This window comes from Pleurodeles waltl, unplaced genomic scaffold (genome assembly GCF_031143425.1).
Source record: "Pleurodeles waltl isolate 20211129_DDA unplaced genomic scaffold, aPleWal1.hap1.20221129 scaffold_69, whole genome shotgun sequence".
NCBI classification, from domain to species: domain Eukaryota; kingdom Metazoa; phylum Chordata; class Amphibia; order Caudata; family Salamandridae; genus Pleurodeles; species Pleurodeles waltl.
In genome coordinates, this window is record NW_027150390.1 from 1,538,286 (window position 1) to 1,560,417 (window position 22,132).

At 46.8% G+C, this 22,132-nt stretch overlaps 3 non-coding genes across 3 annotated transcripts; all 3 read right to left on the reverse strand.

The window, feature by feature from the left end:
* Positions 1-637: 637 nt before the first annotated feature.
* TRNAG-UCC (transfer RNA glycine (anticodon UCC)) lies at positions 638-709 on the reverse strand. Its single transcript has one exon. It is a non-coding gene; the product is annotated as a tRNA-Gly (tRNA).
* Positions 710-7,023: 6,314 nt separating this feature from the next.
* On the reverse strand, positions 7,024-7,095 carry TRNAG-UCC (transfer RNA glycine (anticodon UCC)). The gene has a single exon. It is a non-coding gene; the product is annotated as a tRNA-Gly (tRNA).
* A 6,288-nt stretch (positions 7,096-13,383) lies between these two features.
* Positions 13,384-13,455, reverse strand: TRNAG-UCC (transfer RNA glycine (anticodon UCC)). The gene has a single exon. It is a non-coding gene; the product is annotated as a tRNA-Gly (tRNA).
* Between the last annotated feature and the right edge of the window lie 8,677 nt (positions 13,456-22,132).

Genomic DNA, 22,132 nt, shown 5'->3' on the forward strand with positions numbered 1-22,132 from the left:
CAGGTTTTGGCCTTACCTGGGAGCCAGATGTGCACCCGGTGAGGGCTTGCCCGGTATGAGCGTTTGGGAGCATTCGGGACGTGAGTGGACTTAGGACTGGAAGTTCTGTCCATTCGAAGCAGCCAACCTTCCTGCTGCAGACAGGGGCTGTCCCCTTGGGTTTCTTTCACCTTGCTCTCGGATAAATTTGGTTGTATGCTTCAGTTGCCTGCGATGACTACAAGGTGGCGCTGCTTTCAGGTAAGAGCACAAATATGCATAAAATGTTGGGGACTTTTGCCACATTTATCGGTGGTGGGTCTCGCACATTTTTTCCAGGGGAGAGATATTGACCTGAAACACTTTTTACTGCAGAGATGCTGCAGTTCTAAAGGCTGGTCGGGCAGAAGGGCTTAGCCGTTTCATTGCCTGCCCCCCTGCAGCCCATTTATTACCAGCAGTTGTGAGTGGTGACTGCTGTTTGTAAAATATAAAAATTTCAGGACATAGAAAGTCGCAGACGGGGCTTTTGGGATGCCTGCCTATGTCTTTGTTTATTATTTATCTAATAGCTGCGTAATCTGGTCAAGATATTTCTCTTTTTTTTAACATATTGCGTTAGAATAGCTACAGCTTGCTTTTGTATAAATATTAGCACTGCGTTGGCCGGGAATCGAACCCGGGTCAACTGCTTGGAAGGCAGCTATGCTCACCACTATACCACCAACGCTCCGTGGCATATGTTTTTTTTAAACTCTAGACATCACAATCCTGAGTTCAATGACTATATTGCACCAGTATCAGAGGTATTTTTGGTTTACAGACCAACATGAAAATCAGGAAAAAAGTTCTTGCAACTGCTAAGGAACTGGAGATTGAAACCAATGCAAAAGCTGCGCAGAAAAGGAGAAAGGGAAAGCAGCAGTTCAAATCATTGAAATAAGCATATATTGGCAGCAAGGGAAAAACAGCAGGGTAGAGAAAGAAAACAGCTCCACGAAATTCACAGGAGATTGATAATAGCAGGACAAAAAAAGGGAATAATAACGTTCCAAGCAGGCTCAGAAAGAAGTGCGAGGGTCCCATCTTTCTTTAATGGTCATAACTGTGCATCATTTCCTTTGAAGTGTAGGGTTGATTCTCTGACCATCTGTCTCCCTGACTTTGAGCAGAGACCGATAGTTGAGCAGTCTCTTCCCACAAAAAGCTGGCACAAGCCTGCTGTTTTCCGCTCTGGCAGCGTGGAAACGAGAGAGTGGTCCTCACAAGAAAAAAAATCAATCCATGCTAGCAGAGGATGGTTTCAATCCATCGACCTCTGGGTTATGGGCCCAGCACGCTTCCGCTGCGCCACTCTGCTTCTTGTTCAAAATGCTGTGGTTATGCAGATCAGGAGCCTTCAGAGGAGTGGCATGGGATCGCTGGAGCTATTCTGGCAGGGCTCTCACCTCATTTGCCTAAGAATGTCACAAGGCATGCTGGGTGCAGAAAATCTTCGCCTTCCCCTCTCACAGTCAATTATAGGGGAAAGTCAAGGCCCTCTCAGTCACTAGCCATGTCACGCCTTTGTCAAGACAGAAGCACCCCCACCCACTCCTTCTCTGTGATCCTGCGCTACCATGCTCAGGTTTTGGCCTTACCTGGGAGCCAGAGGTGCACCCTTGTGAGGGCTTGCCCGGTATGAGCGTTTGGGAGCGTTCGGGAAGTGAGTGGACTTAGGACTGGAAGTTCTGTCCATTCGAAGCAGCCAACCTTCCTGCTGCAGACAGGGGCTGTTCCCTTGGGTTTCTTTCACCTTGCTCTCGGATAAATGTGGTTGTATGCTGCAGTTGCCTGCGATGACTACAAGGTGGCGCTGCTTTCAGGTAAGAGCACAAATATGCAGAAAATGTTGGGGACTTTTGCCACATTTATCGGTGGTGGGTCTCGCACATTTTTTCCAGGGGATAGATATTGACCTGAAACACTTTTTACTGCAGAGATGCTGCAGTTCTAAAGGCTGGTCGGGCAGAAGGGCTTAGCCGTTTCATTGCCTGCCCCCCTGCAGCCCATTTATTACCAGCAGTTGTGAGTGGTGACTGCTGTTTGTAAAATATAAAAATTTCAGGACATAGAAAGTCGCAGACGGGGCTTTTGGGATGCCTGCCTATGTCTTTGTTTATTATTTATCTAATAGCTGAGTAATCTGGTCAAGATATTTCTCTTTTTTTTAACATATTGCGTTAGAATAGCTACAGCTTGCTTAATGTATAAATATTAGCACTGCGTTGGCCGGGAATCAAACCCGGGTCAACTGCTTGGAAGGCAGCTATGCTCACCACTATACCACCAACGCTCAAAGGCATATGTTTTTTTTAAACTCTAGACATCACAACCCTGAGTTCAATGACTATATTGCACCAGTATCAGAGGTATTTTTGGTTTACAGACCAACATGAAAATCCGGAAAAAAGTTCTTGCAACTGCTAAGGAACTGGAGATTGAAACCAATGCAAAAGCTGCGCAGAAAAGGAGAAAGGGAAAGCAGCAGTTCAAATCATTGAAATAAGCATATATTGGCAGCAAGGGAAAAACAGCAGGGTAGAGAAAGAAAACAGCTCCACGAAATTCACAGGAGATTGATAATAGCAGGACAAAAAAAGGGAATAATAACGTTCCAAGCAGGCTCAGAAAGAAGTGCGAGGGTCCCATCTTTCTTTAATGGTCATAACTGTGCATCATTTCCTTTGAAGTGTAGGGTTGATTCTCTGACCATCTGTCTACCTGACTTTGAGCAGAGACCGATAGTTGAGCAGTCTCTTCCCACAAAAAGCTGGCACAAGCCTGCTGTTTTCCGCTCTGGCAGCGTGGAAACGAGAGAGTGGTCCTCACAAGAAAAAAAATCAATCCATGCTAGCAGAGGATGGTTTCGATCCATCGACCTCTGGGTTATGGGCCCAGCACGCTTCCGCTGCGCCACTCTGCTTCCTGTTCAAAATGCTGTGGTTATGCAGATCAGGAGCCTTCAGAGGAGTGGCATGGGATCGCTGGAGCTATTCTGGCAGGGCTCTCACCTCATTTGCCTAAGAATGTCACAAGGCATGCTGGGTGCAGAAAATCTTCGCCTTCCCCTCTCACAGTCAGTCATAGGGGAAAGTCAAGGCCCTCTCAGTCACTAGCCATGTCACGCCTTTGTCAAGACAGAAGCACCCCCACCCGCTCCTTCTCTGTGATCCTGCGCTACCATGCTCAGGTTTTGGCCTTACCTGGGAGCCAGAGGTGCACCCGGTGAGGGCGAGCGTTCGGGACGTGAGTGGACTTAGGACTGGAAGTTCTGTCCATTCGAAGCAGCCAACCTTCCTGCTGCAGACAGGGGCTGTCCCCTTGGGTTTCTTTCACCTTGCTCTCGGATAAATTTGGTTGTATGCTGCAGTTGCCTGCGATGACTACAAGGTGGCGCTGCTTTCAGGTAGGAGCACAAATATGCAGAAAATGTTGGGGACTTTTGCCACATTTATCGGTGGTGGGTCTCGCACATTTTTTCCAGGGGAGAGATATTGACCTGAAACACTTTTTACTGCAGAGATGCTGCAGTTCTAAAGGCTGGTCGGGCAGAAGGGCTTAGCCGTTTCATTGCCTGCCCCCCTGCAGCCCATTTATTACCAGCAGTTGTGAGTGGTGACTGCTGTTTGTAAAATATAAAAATTTCAGGACATAGAAAGTCGCAGACGGGGCTTTTGGGATGCCTGCCTATGTCTTTGTTAATTATTTATCTAATAGCTGAGTAATCTGGTCAAGATATTTCTCTTTTTTTTAACATATTGCGTTAGAATAGCTACAGCTTGCTTAATGTATAAATATTAGCACTGCGTTGGCCGGGAATCAAACCCAGGTCAACTGCTTGGAAGGCAGCTATGCTCACCACTATACCACCAACTCTCCATGGCATATGTTTTTTTTAAACTCTAGACATCACAACCCTGAGTTTAATGACTATATTGCACCAGTATCAGAGGTATTTTTGGTTTACAGACCAACATGAAAATCAGGAAAAAAGTTCTTGCAACTGCTAAGGAACTGGAGATTGAAACCAATGCAAAAGCTGCGCAGAAAAGGAGAAAGGGAAAGCAGCAGTTCAAATCATTGAAATAAGCATATATTGGCAGCAAGGGAAAAACAGCAGGGTAGAGAAAGAAAACAGCTCCACAAAATTCACAGGAGATTGATAATAGCAGGACAAAAAAAGGGAATAATAACGTTCCAAGCAGGCTCAGAAAGAAGTGCGAGGGTCCCATCTTTCTTTAATGGTCATAACTGTGCATCATTTCCTTTGAAGTGTAGGGTTGATTCTCTGACCATCTGTCTCCCTGACTTTGAGCAGAGACCGATAGTTGAGCAGTCTCTTCCCACAAAAAGCTGGCACAAGCCTGCTGTTTTCCGCTCTGGCAGCGTGGAAACGAGAGAGTGGTCCTCACAAGAAAAAAAATCAATCCATGCTAGCAGAGGATGGTTTCGATCCATCGACCTCTGGGTTATGGGCCCAGCACGCTTCCGCTGCGCCACTCTGCTTGCTGTTCAAAATGCTGTGGTTATGCAGATCAGGAGCCTTCAGAGGAGTGGCATGGGATCGCTGGAGCTATTCTGGCAGGGCTCTCACCTCATTTGCCTAAGAATGTCACAAGGCATGCTGGGTGCAGAAAATCTTCGCCTTCCCCTCTCACAGTCAGTCATAGGGGAAAGTCAAGGCCCTCTCAGTCACTAGCCATGTCACGCCTTTGTCAAGACAGAAGCACCCCCACCCGCTCCTTCTCTGTGATCCTGCGCTACCATGCTCAGGTTTTGGCCTTACCTGGGAGCCAGAGGTGCACCCGGTGAGGGCTTGCCCGGTATGAGCGTTTGGGAGCGTTCGGGACGTGAGTGGACTTAGGACTGGAAGTTCTGTCCATTCGAAGCAGCCAATCTTCCTGCTGCAGACAGGGGCTGTTCCCTTGGGTTTCTTTCACCTTGCTCTCGGATAAATTTGGTTGTATGCTGCAGTTGCCTGCGATGACTACAAGGTGGCGCTGCTTTCAGGTAAGAGCACAAATATGCATAAAATGTTGGGGACTTTTGCCACATTTATCGGTGGTGGGTCTCGCACATTTTTTCCAGGGGAGAGATATTTACCTGAAACACTTTTTACTGCAGAGATGCTGCAGTTCTAAAGGCTGGTCGGGCAGAAGGGCTTAGCCGTTTCATTGCCTGCCCCCCTGCATCCCATTTATTACCAGCAGTTGTGAGTGGTGACTGCTGTTTGTCAAATATAAAAATTTCAGGACATAGAAAGTCGCAGACGGGGCTTTTGGGATGCCTGCCTATGTCTTTGTTTATTATTTATCTAATAGCTGAGTAATCTGGTCAAGATATTTCTCTTTTTTTTAACATATTGCGTTAGAATAGCTACAGCTTGCTTAATGTATAAATATTAGCACTGCGTTGGCCGGGAATCAAACCCGGGTCAACTGCTTGGAAGGCAGCTATGCTCACCACTATACCACCAACGCTCCATGGCATATGTTTTTTTTAAACTCTAGACATCACAACCCTGAGTTCAATGACTATATTGCACCAGTATCAGAGGTATTTTTGGTTTACAGACCAACATGAAAATCAGGAAAAAAGTTCTTGCAACTGCTAAGGAACTGGAGATTTAAACCAATGCAAAAGCTGCGCAGAAAAGGAGAAAGGGAAAGCAGCAGTTCAAATCATTGAAATAAGCATATATTGGCAGCAAGGGAAAAACAGCAGGGTAGAGAAAGAAAACAGCTCCACGAAATTCACAGGAGATTGATAATAGCAGGACAAAAAAAGGGAATAATAACGTTCCAAGCAGGCTCAGAAAGAAGTGCGAGGGTCCCATCTTTCTTTAATGGTCATAACTGTGCATCATTTCCTTTGAAGTGTAGGGTTGATTCTCTGACCATCTGTCTCCCTGACTTTGAGCAGAGACCGATAGTTGAGCAGTCTCTTCCCACAAAAAGCTGGCACAAGCCTGCTGTTTTCCGCTCTGGCAGCGTGGAAACGACAGAGTGGTCCTCACAAGAAAAAAAATCAATCCATGCTAGCAGAAGATGGTTTCGATCCATCGACCTCTGGGTTATGGGCCCAGCACGCTTCCGCTGCGCCACTCTGCTTCTTGTTCAAAATACTGTGGTTATGCAGATCAGGAGCCTTCAGAGGAGTGGCATGGGATCGCTGGAGCTATTCTGGCAGGGCTCTCACCTCATTTGCCTAAGAATGTCACAAGGCATGCTGGGTGCAGAAAATCTTCGCCTTCCCCTCTCACAGTCAGTCATAGGGGAAAGTCAAGGCCCTCTCAGTCACTAGCCATGTCACGCCTTTGTCAAGACAGAAGCACCCCCACCCGCTCCTTCTCTGTGATCCTGCGCTACCATGCTCAGGTTTTGGCCTTACATGGGAGCCAGAGGTGCACCCGGTGAGGACTTGCCTGGCATGAGCGTTCGGGACGTGAGTGGACTTAGGACTGGAAGTTCTGTCCATTCGAAGCAGCCAACCTTCCTGCTGCAGACAGGGGCTGTTCCCTTGGTTTTCTTTCAAATTGCTCTCGGATAAATTTGGTTGTATGCTGCAGTTGCCTGCGATGACTACAAGGTGGCGCTGCTTTCAGGTAAGAGCACAAATATGCAGAAAATGTTGGGGACTTTTGCCACATTTATCGGTGGTGGGTCTCGCACATTTTTTCCAGGGGAGAGATATTGACCTGAAACACTTTTTACTGCAGAGATGCTGCAGTTCTAAAGGCTGGTCGGGCAGAAGGGCTTAGCCGTTTCATTGCCTGCCCCCCTGCAGCCCATTTATTACCAGCAGTTGTGAGTGGTGACTGCTGTTTGTAAAATATAAAAATTTCAGGACATAGAAAGTCGCAGACGGGGCTTTTGGGATGCCTGCCTATGTCTTTGTTTATTATTTATCTTATAGCTGAGTAATCTGGTCAAGATATTTCTCTTTTTTTTAACATATTGCGTTAGAATAGCTACAGCTTGCTTAATGTATAAATATTAGCACTGCGTTGGCCGGGAATCGAACCCGGGTCAACTGCTTGGAAGGCAGCTATGCTCACCACTATACCACCAACGCTCCGTGGCATATGTTTTTTTTAAACTCTAGACATCACAACCCTGAGTTCAATGACTATATTGCACCAGTATCAGAGGTATTTTTGGTTTACAGACCAACATGAAAATCAGGAAAAAAGTTCTTGCAACTGCTAAGGAACTGGAGATTGAAACCAATGCAAAAGCTGCGCAGAAAAGGAGAAAGGGAAAGCAGCAGTTCAAATCATTGAAATAAGCATATATTGGCAGCAAGGGAAAAACAGCAGGGTAGAGAAAGAAAACAGCTCCACGAAATTCACAGGAGATTGATAATAGCAGGACAAAAAAAGGGAATAATAACGTTCCAAGCAGCCTCAGAAAGAAGTGCGAGGGTCCCATCTTTCGTTAATGGTCATAACTGTGCATCATTTCCTTTGAAGTGTAGGGTTGATTCTCTGACCATCTGTCTCCCTGACTTTGAGCAGAGACCGATAGTTGAGCAGTCTCTTCCCACAAAAAGCTGGCACAAGCCTGCTGTTTTCCGCTCTGGCAGCGTGGAAACGAGAGAGTGGTCCTCACAAGAAAAAAAATCAATCCATGCTAGCAGAGGATGGTTTCGATCCATCGACCTCTGTGTTATGGGCCCAGCACGCTTCCGCTGCGCCACTCTGCTTCCTGTTCAAAATGCTGTGGTTATGCAGATCAGGAGCCTTCAGAGGAGTGGCATGGGATCGCTGGAGCTATTCTGGCAGGGCTCTCACCTCATTTGCCTAAGAATGTCACAAGGCATGCTGGGTGCAGAAAATCTTCGCCTTCCCCTCTCACAGTCAGTCATAGGGGAAAGTCAAGGCCCTCTCAGTCACTAGCCATGTCACGCCTTTGTCAAGACAGAAGCACCCCCACCCGCTCCTTCTCTGTGATCCTGCGCTACCATGCTCAGGTTTTGGCCTTACCTGGGAGCCAGAGGTGCACCCGGTGAGGGCTTGCCCGGTATGAGCGATTGGGAGCGTTCGGGACGTGAGTGGACTTAGGACTGGAAGTTCTGTCCATTCGAAGCAGCCAACCTTCCTGCTGCAGACAGGGGCTGTTCCCTTGGGTTTCTTTCACCTTGCTCTCGGATAAATTTGGTTGTATGCTGCAGTTGCCTGCGATGACTACAAGGTGGCGCTGCTTTCAGGTAAGAGCACAAATATGCATAAAATGTTGGGGACTTTTGCCACATTTATCGGTGGTGGGTCTCGCACATTTTTTCCAGGGGAGAGATATTGACCTGAAACACTTTTTACTGCAGAGATGCTGCAGTTCTAAAGGCTGGTCGGGCAGAAGGGCTTAGCCGTTTCATTGCCTGCCCCCCTGCAGCCCATTTATTACCAGCTGTTGTGAGTGGTGACTGCTGTTTGTAAAATATAAAAATTTCAGGACATAGAAAGTCGCAGACGGGGCTTTTGGGATGCCTGCCTATGTCTTTGTTTATTATTTATCTAATAGCTGAGTAATCTGGTCAAGATATTTCTCTTTTATTTAACATATTGCGTTAGAATAGCTACAGCTTGCTTAATGTATAAATATTAGCACTGCGTTGGCCGGGAATCAAACCCGGGTCAACTGCTTGGAAGGCAGCTATGCTCACCACTATACCACCAACGCTCCATGGCATATGTTTTTTTTAAACTCTAGACATCACAACCCTGAGTTCAATGACTATATTGCACCAGTATCAGAGGTATTTTTGGTTTACAGACCAACATGAAAATCAGGAAAAAAGTTCTTGCAACTGCTAAGGAACTGGAGATTGAAACCAATGCAAAAGCTGCGCAGAAAAGGAGAAAGGGAAAGCAGCAGTTCAAATCATTGAAATAAGCATATATTGGCAGCAAGGGAAAAACAGCAGGGTAGAGAAAGAAAACAGCTCCACGAAATTCACAGGAGATTGATAATAGCAGGACAAAAAAAGGGAATAATAACGTTCCAAGCAGGCTCAGAAAGAAGTGCGAGGGTCCCATCTTTCTTTAATGGTCATAACTGTGCATCATTTCCTTTGAAGTGTAGGGTTGATTCTCTGACCATCTGTCTCCCTGACTTTGAGCAGAGACCGATAGTTGAGCAGTCTCTTCCCACAAAAAGCTGGCACAAGCCTGCTGTTTTCCGCTCTGGCAGCGTGGAAACGAGAGAGTGGTCCTCACAAGAAAAAAAATCAATCCATGCTAGCAGAGGATGGTTTCGATCCATCGACCTCTGGGTTATGGGCCCAGCACGCTTCCGCTGCGCCACTCTGCTTCCTGTTCAAAATGCTGTGGTTATGCAGATCAGGAGCCTTCAGAGGAGTGGCATGGGATCGCTGGAGCTATTCTGGCAGGGCTCTCACCTCATTTGCCTAAGAATGTCACAAGGCATGCTGGGTGCAGAAAATCTTCGCCTTCCCCTCTCACAGTCAGTCATAGGGGAAAGTCAAGGCCCTCTCAGTCACTAGCCATGTCACGCCTTTGTCAAGACAGAAGCACCCCCACCCGCTCCTTCTCTGTGATCCTGCGCTACCATGCTCAGGTTTTGGCCTTACCTGGGAGCCAGAGGTGCACCCGGTGAGGGCTGAGCGTTTGGGGACGTGAGTGGACTTAGGACTGGAAGTTCTGTCCATTCGAAGCAGCCAACCTTCCTGCTGCAGACAGGGGCTGTTCCCTTGGGTTTCTTTCACCTTGCTCTCAGATAAATTTGGTTGTATGCTGCAGTTGCCTGCGATGACTACAAGGTGGCGCTGCTTTCAGGTAAGAGCACAAATATGCAGAAAATGTTGGGGACTTTTGCCACATTTATCGGTGGTGGGTCTCGCACATTTTTTCCAGGGGAGAGATATTGACCTGAAACACTTTTTACTGCAGAGATGCTGCAGTTCTAAAGGCTGGTCGGGCAGAAGGGCTTAGCCGTTTCATTGCCTGCCCCCCTGCAGCCCATTTATTACCAGCAGTTGTGAGTGGTGACTGCTGTTTGTAAAATATAAAAATTTCAGGACATAGAAAGTCGCAGACGGGGCTTTTGGGATGCCTGCCTATGTCTTTGTTTATTATTTATCTAATAGCTGAGTAATCTGGTCAAGATATTTCTCTTTTTTTTAACATATTGCGTTAGAATAGCTACAGCTTGCTTAATGTATAAATATTAGCACTGCGTTGGCCGGGAATCAAACCCGGGTCAACTGCTTGGAAGGCAGCTATGCTCACCACTATACCACCAACGCTCCATGGCATATGTTTTTTTTAAACTCTAGACATCACAACCCTGAGTTCAATGACTATATCGCACCAGTATCAGAGGTATTTTTGGTTTACAGACCAACATGAAAATCAGGAAAAAAGTTCTTGCAACTGCTAAGGAACTGGAGATTGAAACCAATGCAAAAGCTGCGCAGAAAAGGAGAAAGGGAAAGCAGCAGTTCAAATCATTGAAATAAGCATATATTGGCAGCAAGGGAAAAACAGCAGGGTAGAGAAAGAAAACAGCTCCACGAAATTCACAGGAGATTGATAATAGCAGGACAAAAAAAGGGAATAATAACGTTCCAAGCAGCCTCAGAAAGAAGTGCGAGGGTCCCATCTTTCGTTAATGGTCATAACTGTGCATCATTTCCTTTGAAGTGTAGGGTTGATTCTCTGACCATCTGTCACCCTGACTTTGAGCAGAGACCGATAGTTGAGCAGTCTCTTCCCACAAAAAGCTGGCACAAGCCTGCTGTTTTCCGCTCTGGCAGCGTGGAAACGAGAGAGTGGTCCTCACAAGAAAAAAAATCAATCCATGCTAGCAGAGGATGGTTTCGATCCATTGACCTCTGGGTTATGGGCCCAGCACGCTTCCGCTGCGCCACTCTGCTTCCTGTTCAAAATGCTGTGGTTATGCAGATCAGGAGCCTTCAGAGGAGTGGCATGGGATCGCTGGAGCTATTCTGGCAGGGCTCTCACCTCATTTGCCTAAAAATGTCACAAGGCATGCTGGGTGCAGAAAATCGTCGCCTTCCCCTCTCACAGTCAGTCATAGGGGAAAGTCAAGGCCCTCTCAGTCACTAGCCATGTCACGCCTTTGTCAAGACAGAAGCACCCCCACCCGCTCCTTCTCTGTGATCCTGCGCTACCATGCTCAGGTTTTGGCCTTACCTGGGAGCCAGAGGTGCACCCGGTGAGAGCGTTCGGGACGTGAGTGGACTTAGGACTGGAAGTTCTGTCCATTTGAAGCAGCCAACCTTCCTGCTGCAGACAGGGGCTGTTCCCTTGGGTTTCTTTCACCTTGCTCTTGGATAAATTTGGTTGTATGCTGCAGTTACCTGCGATGACTACAAGGTGGCGCTGCTTTCAGGTAAGAGCACAAATATGCATAAAATCTTGAGGACTTTTGCCACATTTATCAGTGGTGGGTCTCGCACATTTTTTCCAGGGGAGAGATATTGACCTGAAACACTTTTTACTGCAGAGATGCTGCAGTTCTAAAGGCTGGTCGGGCAGAAGGGCTTAGCCGTTTCATTGCCTGCCCCCCTGCAGCCCATTTATTACCAGCAGTTGTGAGTGGTGACTGCTGTTTGTAAAATATAAAAATTTCAGGACATAGAAAGTCGCAGACGGGGCTTTTGGATGCCTGCCTATGTCTTTGTTTATTATTTATCTTATAGCTGAGTAATCTGGTCAAGATATTTCTCTTTTTTTTAACATATTGCGTTAGAATAGCTACAGCTTGCTTAATGTATAAATATTAGCACTGCGTTGGCCGGGAATCGAACCCGGGTCAACTGCTTGGAAGGCAGCTATGCTCACCACTATACCACCAATGCTCTGTGGCATATGTTTTTTTTAAACTCTAGACATCACAACCCTGAGTTCAATGACTATATTGCACCAGTATCAGAGGTATTTTTGGTTTACAGACCAACATGAAAATCAGGAAAAAAGTTCTTGCAACTGCTAAGGAACTGGAGATTGAAACCAATGCAAAAGCTGCGCAGAAAAGGAGAAAGGGAAAGCAGCAGTTCAAATCATTGAAATAAGCATATATTGGCAGCAAGGGAAAAACAGCAGGGTAGAGAAAGAAAACAGCTCCACGAAATTCACAGGAGATTGATAATAGCAGGACAAAAAAAGGGAATAATAACGTTCCAAGCAGGCTCAGAAAGAAGTGCGAGGGTCCCATCTTTCTTTAATGGTCATAACTGTGCATCATTTCCTTTGAAGTGTAGGGTTGATTCTCTGACCATCTGTCTCCCTGACTTTGAGCAGAGACCGATAGTTGAGCAGTCTCTTCCCACAAAAAGCTGGCACAAGCCTGCTGTTTTCCGCTCTGGCAGCGTGGAAACGAGAGAGTGGTCCTCACAAGAAAAAAAATCAATCCATGCTAGCAGAGGATGGTTTCGATCCATCGACCTCTGGGTTATGGGCCCAGCACGCTTCCGCTGCGCCACTCTGCTTCCTGTTCAAAATACTGTGGTTATGCAGATCAGGAGCCTTCAGAGGAGTGGCATGGGATCGCTGGAGCTATTCTGGCAGGGCTCTCACCTCATTTGCCTAAGAATGTCACAAGGCATGCTGGGTGCAGAAAATCTTCGCCTTCCCCTCTCACAGTCAGTCATAGGGGAAAGTCAAGGCCCTCTCAGTCACTAGCCATGTCACGCCTTTGTCAAGACAGAAGCACCCCCACCCGCTCCTTCTCTGTGATCCTGCGCTACCATGCTCAGGTTTTGGCCTTACCTGGGAGCCAGAGGTGCACCCGGTGAGGGCTGAGCGTTTGGGAGCGTTCGGGACGTGAGTGGACTTAGGACTGGAAGTTCTGTCCATTCGAAGCAGCCAACCTTCCTGCTGCAGACATGGGCTGTTACCTTGGGTTTCTTTCACCTTGCTCTCGGATAAATTTGGTTGTATGCTGCAGTTGCCTGCGATGACTACAAGGTGGCGCTGCTTTCAGGTAAGAGCACAAATATGCATAAAATGTTGGGGACTTTTGCCACATTTATCGTGGTGGGTCTCGCACATTTTTTCCAGGGGAGAGATATTGACCTGAAACACTTTTTACTGCAGAGATGCTGCAGTTCTAAAGGCTGGTCGGGCAGAAGGGCTTAGCCGTTTCATTGCCTGCCCCCCTGCAGCCCATTTATTACCAGCAGTTGTGAGTGGTGACTGCTGTTTGTAAAATATAAAAATTTCAGGACATAGAAAGTCGCAGACGGGGCTTTTGGGATGCCTGCCTATGTCTTTGTTTATTATTTATCTAATAGCTGAGTAATCTGGTCAAGATATTTCTCTTTTTTTTAACATATTGCGTTAGAATAGCTACAGCTTGCTTAATGTATAAATTTTAGCACTGCGTTGGCCGGGAATCGAACCCAGGTCAACTGCTCGGAAGGCAGCTATGCTCACCACTATACCACCAACGCTCCGTGGCATATATTTTTTTTAAACTCTAGACATCACAACCCTGAGTTCAATGACTATATTGCACCAGTATCAGAGGTATTTTTGGTTTACAGACCAACATGAAAATCAGGAAAAAAGTTCTTGCAACTGCTAAGGAACTGGAGATTGAAACCAATGCAAAAGCTGCGCAGAAAAGGAGAAAGGGAAAGCAGCAGTTCAAATCATTGAAATAAGCATATATTGGCAGCAAGGGAAAAACAGCAGGGTGGAGAAAGAAAACAGCTCCACGAAATTCACAGGAGATTGATAATAGCAGGACAAAAAAAGGGAATAATAACGTTCCAAGCAGGCTCAGAAAGAAGTGCGAGGGTCCCATCTTTCTTTAATGGTCATAACTGTGCATCATTTCCTTTGAAGTGTAGGGTTGATTCTCTGACCATCTGTCTCCCTGACTTTGAGCAGAGACCGATAGTTGAGCAGTCTCTTCCCACAAAAATCTGTCACAAGCCTGCTGTTTTCCGCTCTGGCAGCGTGGAAACGAGAGAGTGGTCCTCACAAGAAAAAAAATCAATCCATGCTAGCAGAGGATGGTTTCGATCCATCGACCTCTGGGTTATGGGCCCAGCACGCTTCCGCTGCGCCACTCTGCTTCCTGTTCAAAATGCTGTGGTTATGCAGATCAGGAGCCTTCAGAGGAGTGGCATGGGATCGCTGGAGCTATTCTGGCAGGGCTCTCACCTCATTTGCCTAAGAATGTCACAAGGCATGCTGGGTGCAGAAAATCTTCGCCTTCCCCTCTCACAGTCAGTCATAGGGGAAAGTCAAGGCCCTCTCAGTCACTAGCCATGTCACGCCTTTGTCAAGACAGAAGCACCCCCACCTGCTCCTTCTCTGTGATCCTGCGCTACCATGCTCAGGTTTTGGCCTTACCTGGGAGCCAGAGGTGCACCCGGTGAGGGCTTGCCCGGTATGAGCGTTTGGGAGCGTTTGGGAAGTGAGTGGACTTAGGACTGGAAGTTCTGTCCATTCAAAGCAGCCAACCTTCCTGCTGCAGACAGGGGCTGTTCCCTTGGGTTTCTTTCACCTTGCTCTTGGATAAATTTGGTTGTATGCTGCAGTTGCCTGCGATGACTACAAGGTGGCGCTGCTTTCAGGTAAGAGCACAAATATGCATAAAATGTTGGGGACTTTTGCCACATTTATCGGTGGTGGGTCTCGCACATTTTTTCCAGGGGAGAGATATTGACCTGAAACACTTTTTACTGCAGAGATGCTGCAGTTCTAAAGGCTGGTCGGGCAGAAGGGCTTAGCCGTTTCATTGCCTGCCCCCCTGCAGCCCATTTATTACCAGCAGTTGTGAGTGGTGACTGCTGTTTGTAAAATATAAAAATTTCAGGACATAGAAAGTCGCAGACGGGGCTTTTGGGATGCCTGCCTATGTCTTTGTTTATTATTTATCTAATAGCTGAGTAATCTGGTCAAGATATTTCTCTTTTTTTTAACATATTGCGTTAGAATAGCTACAGCTTGCTTAATGTATAAATATTAGCACCGCGTTGGCCGGGAATCGAACCCGGGTAAACTGCTTGGAAGGCAGCTATGCTCACCACTATACCACCAACGCTCCGTGGCATATGTTTTTTTTAAACTCTAGACATCACAACCCTGAGTTCAATGACTATATTGCACCAGTATCAGAGGTATTTTTGGTTTACAGACCAACATGAAAATCAGGAAAAAAGTTCTTGCAACTGCTAAGGAACTGGAGATTGAAACCAATGCAAAAGCTGCGCAGAAAAGGAGAAAGGGAAAGCAGCAGTTCAAATCATTGAAATAAGAATATATTGGCAGCAAGGGAAAAACAGCAGGGTAGAGAAAGAAAACAGCTCCACGAAATTCACAGGAGATTGATAATAGCAGGACAAAAAAAGGGAATAATAACGTTCCAAGCAGCCTCAGAAAGAAGTGCGAGGGTCCCATCTTTCTTTAATGGTCATAACTGTGCATCATTTCCTTTGAAGTGTAGGGTTGATTCTCTGACCATCTGTCTCCCTGACTTTGAGCACAGACCGATAGTTGAGCAGTCTCTTCCCACAAAAAGCTGGCACAAGCCTGCTGTTTTCCGCTCTGGCAGCGTGGAAACGAGAGAGTGGTCCTCACAAGAAAAAAATCAATCCATGCTAGCAGAGGATGGTTTCGATCAATCGACCTCTGGGTTATGGGCCCAGCACGCTTCTGCTGCGCCACTCTGCTTCCTGTTCAAAATGCTGTGGTTATGCAGATCAGGAGCCTTCAGAGGAGTGGCATGGGATCGCTGGAGCTATTCTGGCAGGGCTCTCACCTCATTTGCCTAAGAATGTCACAAGGCATGCTGGGTGCAGAAAATTTTCGCCTTCCCCTCTCACAGTCAGTCATAGGGGAAAGTCAAGGCCCTCTCAGTCACTAGCCATGTCACGCCTTTGTCAAGACAGAAGCACCCCCACCCGCTCCTTCTCTGTGATCCTGCGCTACCATGCTCAGGTTTTGGCCTTACCTGGGAGCCAGAGGTGCACCCAGTGAGGGCTTGCCCGGTATGAGCGTTCGGGACGTGAGTGGACTTAGGACTGGAAGTTCTGTCCATTCGAAGCAGCCAACCTTCTTGCTGCAGACAGGGGCTGTTCCCTTGGGTTTCTTTCACCTTGCTCTTGGATAAATTTGGTTGTATGCTGCAGTTGCCTGCGATGACTACAAGGTGGCGCTGCTTTCAGGTAAGAGCACAAATATGCAGAAAATGTTGGGGACTTTTACCACATTTATCGGTGGTGGGTCTCGCACATTTTTTCCAGGGGAGAGATATTGACCTGAAACACTTTTTACTGCAGAGATGCTGCAGTTCTAAAGGCTGGTCGGGCAGAAGGGCTTAGCCGTTTCATTGCCTGCCCCCCTGCAGCCCATTTATTACCAGCAGTTGTGAGTGGTGACTGCTGTTTGTAAAATATAAAAATTTCAGGACATAGAAAGTCGCAGACGGGGCTTTTGGGATGCCTGCCTATGTCTTTGTTTATTATTTATCTAATAGCTGAGTAATCTGGTCAAGATATTTCTCTTTTTTTTAACATATTGCGTTAGAATAGCTACAGCTTGCTTAATGTATAAATATTAGCACTGCGTTGGCCGTGAATCGAACCCGGGTCAACTGCTTGGAAGGCAGCTATGCTCACCACTATACCACCAACGCTCCGTGGCATATGTTTTTTTTAAACTCTAGACATCACAACCCTGAGTTCAATGACTATATTGCACCAGTATCAGAGGTATTTTTGGTTTACAGACCAACATGAAAATCAGGAAAAAAGTTCTTGCAACTGCTAAGGAACTGGAGATTGAAACCAATGCAAAAGCTGCGCCTAAAAGGAGAAAGGGAAAGCAGCAGTTCAAATCATTGAAATAAGCATATATTGGCAGCAAGGGAAAAACAGCAGGGTAGAGAAAGAAAACAGCTCCACGAAATTCAGAGGAGATTGATAATAGCAGGACAAAAAAAGGGAATAATAACGTTCCAAGCAGCCTCAGAAAGAAGTGCGAGGGTCCCATCTTTCGTTAATGGTCATAACTGTGCATCATTTCCTTTGAAGTGTAGGGTTGATTCTCTGACCATCTGTCTCCCTGACTTTGAGCAGAGACCGATAGTTGAGCAGTCTCTTCCCACAAAAAGCTGGCACAAGCCTGCTGTTTTCCGCTCTGGCAGCATGGAAACGAGAGAGTGGTCCTCACAAGAAAAAAAATCAATCCATGCTAGCAGAGGATGGTTTCGATCCATCGACCTCTGGGTTATGGGCCCAGCACGCTTCCGCTGCGCCACTCTGCTTCCTGCTCAAAATGCTGTGGTTATGCAGATCAGGAGCCTTCAGAGGAGTGGCATGGGATCGCTGGAGCTATTCTGGCAGGGCTCTCACCTCATTTGCCTAAGAATGTCACAAGGCATGCTGGGTGCAGAAAATCTTCGCCTTCCCCTCTCACAGTCAGTCATAGGGGAAAGTCAAGGCCCTCTCAGTCACTAGCCATGTCACGCCTTTGTCAAGACAGAAGCACCCCCACCCGCTCCTTCTCTGTGATCCTGCGCTACCATGCTCAGGTTTTGGCCTTACCTGGGAGCCAGAGGTGCACCCAGTGAGGGCTTGCCCGGTATGAGCGTTTGGGAGCGTTCGGGACGTGAGTGGACTTAGGACTGGAAGTTCTGTCCATTCGAAGCAGCCAACCTTCCTGCTGCAGACAGGGGCTGTTCCCTTGGGTTTCTTTCACCTTGCTCTCGGATAAATTTGGTTGTATGCTGCAGTTGCCTGCGATGACTACAAGGTGGTGCTGCTTTCAGGTAAGAGCACAAATATGCAGAAAATGTTGGGGACTTTTGCCACATTTATCGGTGGTGGGTCTCGCACATTTTTTCCAGGGGAGAGATATTGACCTGAAACACTTTTTACTGCAGAGATGCTGCAGTTCTAAAGGCTGGTCGGGCAGAAGGGCTTAGCCGTTTCATTGCCTGCCCCCCTGCAGCCCATTTATTACCAGCAGTTGTGAGTGGTGACTGCTGTTTGTAAAATATAAAAATTTCAGGACATAGAAAGTCGCAGACGGGGCTTTTGGGATGCCTGCCTATGTCTTTGTTTATTATTTATCTAATAGCTGAGTAATCTGGTCAAGATATTTCTCTTTTTTTTAACATATTGCGTTAGAATAGCTACAGCTTGCTTAATGTATAAATATTAGCACTGCGTTGGCCGGGAATCGAACCCGGGTCAACTGCTTGGAAGGCAGCTATGCTCACCACTATAGCACCAACGCTCCGTGGCATATGTTTTTTTTAAACTCTAGACATCACAATCCTGAGTTCAATGACTATATTGCACCAGTATCAGAGGTATTTTTGGTTTACAGACCAACATGAAAATCAGGAAAAAAGTTCTTGCAACTGCTAAGGAACTGGAGATTGAAACCAATGCAAAAGCTGCGCAGAAAAGGAGAAAGGGAAAGCAGCAGTTCAAATCATTGAAATAAGCATATATTGGCAGCAAGGGAAAAACAGCAGGGTAGAGAAAGAAAACAGCTCCACGAAATTCACAGGAGATTGATAATAGCAGGACAAAAAAAGGGAATAATAACGTTCCAAGCAGGCTCAGAAAGAAGTGCGAGGGTCCCATCTTTCTTTAATGGTCATAACTGTGCATCATTTCCTTTGAAGTGTAGGGTTGATTCTCTGACCATCTGTCTCCCTGACTTTGAGCAGAGACCGATAGTTGAGCAGTCTCTTCCCACAAAAAGCTGGCACAAGCCTGCTGTTTTCCGCTCTGGCAGCGTGGAAACGAGAGAGTGGTCCTCACAAGAAAAAAAATCAATCCAAGCTAGCAGAGGATGGTTTCGATCCATCGACTTCTGGGTTATGGGCCCAGCACGCTTCCGCTGCGCCACTCTGCTTCCTGTTTAAAATGCTGTGGTTATGCAGATCAGGAGCCTTCAGAGGAGTGGCATGGGATCGCTGGAGCTATTCTGGCAGGGCTCTCACCTCATTTGCCTAAGAATGTCACAAGGCATGCTGGGTGCAGAAAATCTTCGCCTTCCCCTCTCACAGTCAGTCATAGGGGAAAGTCAAGGCCCTCTCAGTCACTAGCCATGTCACGCCTTTGTCAAGACAGAAGCACCCCCACCCGCTCCTTCTCTGTGATCCTGCGCTACCATGCTCAGGTTTTGGCCTTACCTGGGAGCCAGAGGTGCACCCGGTATGAGCGTTTGGGAGCGTTCGGGACGTGAGTGGACTTAGGACTGGAAGTTCTGTCCATTCGAAGCAGCCAACCTTCCTGCTGCAGACAGGGGCTGTTCCCTTGGGTTTCTTTCACCTTGCTCTCGGATAAATTTGGTTGTATGCTGCAGTTGCCTGCGATGACTACAAGGTGGCGCTGCTTTCAGGTAAGAGCACAAATATGCATAAAATGTTGGGGACTTTTGCCACATTTATCGGTGGTGGGTCTCGCACATTTTTTCCAGGGGAGAGATATTGACCTGAAACACTTTTTACTGCAGAGATGCTGCAGTTCTAAAGGCTGGTCGGGCAGAAGGGCTTAGCCGTTTCATTGCCTGCCCCCCTGCAGCCCATTTATTACCAGCAGTTGTGAGTGGTGACTGCTGTTTGTAAAATATAAAAATTTCAGGACATAGAAAGTCGCAGACGGGGCTTTTGGGATGCCTGCCTATGTCTTTGTTTATTATTTATCTAATAGCTGAGTAATCTGGTCAAGATATTTCTCTTTTTTTTAACATATTGCGTTAGAATATCTACAGCTTGCTTAATGTATAAATATTAGCACTGCGTTGGCCGGAAATCGAACGCGGGTCAACTGCTTGGAAGGCAGCTATGCTCACCACTATACCACCAACGCTCCATGGCATATGTTTTTTTTAAACTCTAGACATCACAACCCTGAGTTCAATGACTATATTGCACCAGTATCAGAGGTATTTTTGGTTTACAGACCAACATGAAAATCAGGAAAAAAGTTGTTGCAACTGCTAAGGAACTGGAGATTGAAACCAATGCAAAAGCTGCGCAGAAAAGGAGAAAGGGAAAGCAGCAGTTCAAATCATTGAAATAAGCATATATTGGCAGCAAGGGAAAAACAGCAGGGTAGAGAAAGAAAACAGCTCCACGAAATTCACAGGAGATTGATAATAGCAGGACAAAAAAAGGGAATAATAACGTTCCAAGCAGCCTCAGAAAGAAGTGCGAGGGTCCCATCTTTCGCTAATGGTCATAACTGTGCATCATTTCCTTTGAAGTGTAGGCTGATTCTCTGACCATCTGTCTCCCTGACTTTGAGCAGAGACCGATAGTTGAGCAGTCTCTTCCCACAAAAAGCTGGCACAAGCCTGCTGTTTTCCGCTCTGGCAGCGTGGAAACGAGAGAGTGGTCCTCACAAGAAAAAAAAACAATCCATGCTAGCAGAGGATGGTTTCGATCCATCGACCTCTGGGTTATGGGCCCAGCACGCTTCTGCTGCGCCACTCTGCTTCCTGCTCAAAATGCTGTGGTTATGCAGATCAGGAGCCTTCAGAGGAGTGGCATGGGATCGCTGGAGCTATTCTGGCAGGGCTCTCACCTCATTTGCCTAAGAATGTCACAAGGCATGCTGGGTGCAGAAAATCTTCGCCTTCCCCTCTCACAGTCAGTCATAGGGGAAAGTCAAGGCCCTCTCAGTCACTAGCCATGTCACGCCTTTGTCAAGACTGAAGCACCCCCACCCGCTCCTTCTCTGTGATCCTGCGCTACAATGCTCAGGTTTTGGCCTTACCTGGGAGCCAGAGGTGCACCCGGTGAGGGCTTGCCCGGTAGGAGCGTTTGGGACCGTTCGGGACGTGAGTGGACTTAGGACTGGAAGTTCTGTCCATTCAAAGCAGCCAACCTTCCTGCTGCAGACAGGGGCTGTCCCCTTGGGTTTCTTTCACCTTGCTCTCGGATAAATTTGGTTGTATGCTGCAGTTGCCTGCGATGACTACAAGGTGGCGCTGCTTTCAGGTAAGAGCACAAATATGCATAAAATGTTGGGGACTTTTGCCACATTTATCGGTGGTGGGTCTCGCACATTTTTTCCAGGGGAGAGATATTGACCTGAAACACTTTTTACTGCAGAGATGCTGCAGTTCTAAAGGCTGGTCGGGCAGAAGGGCTTAGCCGTTTCATTGCCTGCCCCCCTGCAGCCCATTTATTACCAGCAGTTGTGAGTGGTGACTGCTGTTTGTAAAATATAAAAATTTCAGGACATAGAAAGTCGCAGACGGGGCTTTTGGGATGCCTGCCTATGTCTTTGTTAATTATTTATCTAATAGCTGAGTAATCTGGTCAAGATATTTCTCTTTTTTTTAACATATTGCGTTAGAATAGCTACAGCTTGCTTAATGTATAAATATTAGCACTGCGTTGGCCGGGAATCAAACCCGGGTCAACTGCTTGGAAGGCAGCTATGCTCACCACTATACCACCAATGCTCCATGGCATATGTTTTTTTTAAACTCTAGACATCACAACCCTGAGTTCAATGACTATATTGCACCAGTATCAGAGGTATTTTTGGTTTACAGACCAACATGAAAATCAGGAAAAAAGTTCTTGCAACTGCTAAGGAACTGGAGATTGAAACCAATGCAAAAGCTGCGCAGAAAAGGAGAAAGGGAAAGCAGCAGTTCAAATCATTGAAATAAGCATATATTGGCAGCAAGGGAAAAACAGCAGGGTAGAGAAAGAAAACAGCTCCACGAAATTCACAGGAGATTGATAATAGCAGGACAAAAAAAGGGAATAATAACGTTTCAAGCAGCCTCAGAAAGAAGTGCGAGGGTCCCATCTTTCGTTAATGGTCATAACTGTGCATCATTTCCTTTGAAGTGTAGGGTTGATTCTCTGACCATCTGTCTCCCTGACTTTGAGCAGAGACCGATAGTTGAGCAGTCTCTTCCCACAAAAAGCTGGCACAAGCCTGCTGTTTTCCGCTCTGGCAGCGTGGAAACGAGAGAGTGGTCCTCACAAGAAAAAAAATCAATCCATGCTAGCAGAGGATGGTTTCGATCCATTGACCTCTGGGTTATGGGCCCAGCACGCTTCCGCTGCGCCACTCTGCTTCCTGTTCAAAATGCTGTGGTTATGCAGATCAGGAGCCTTCAGAGGAGTGGCAT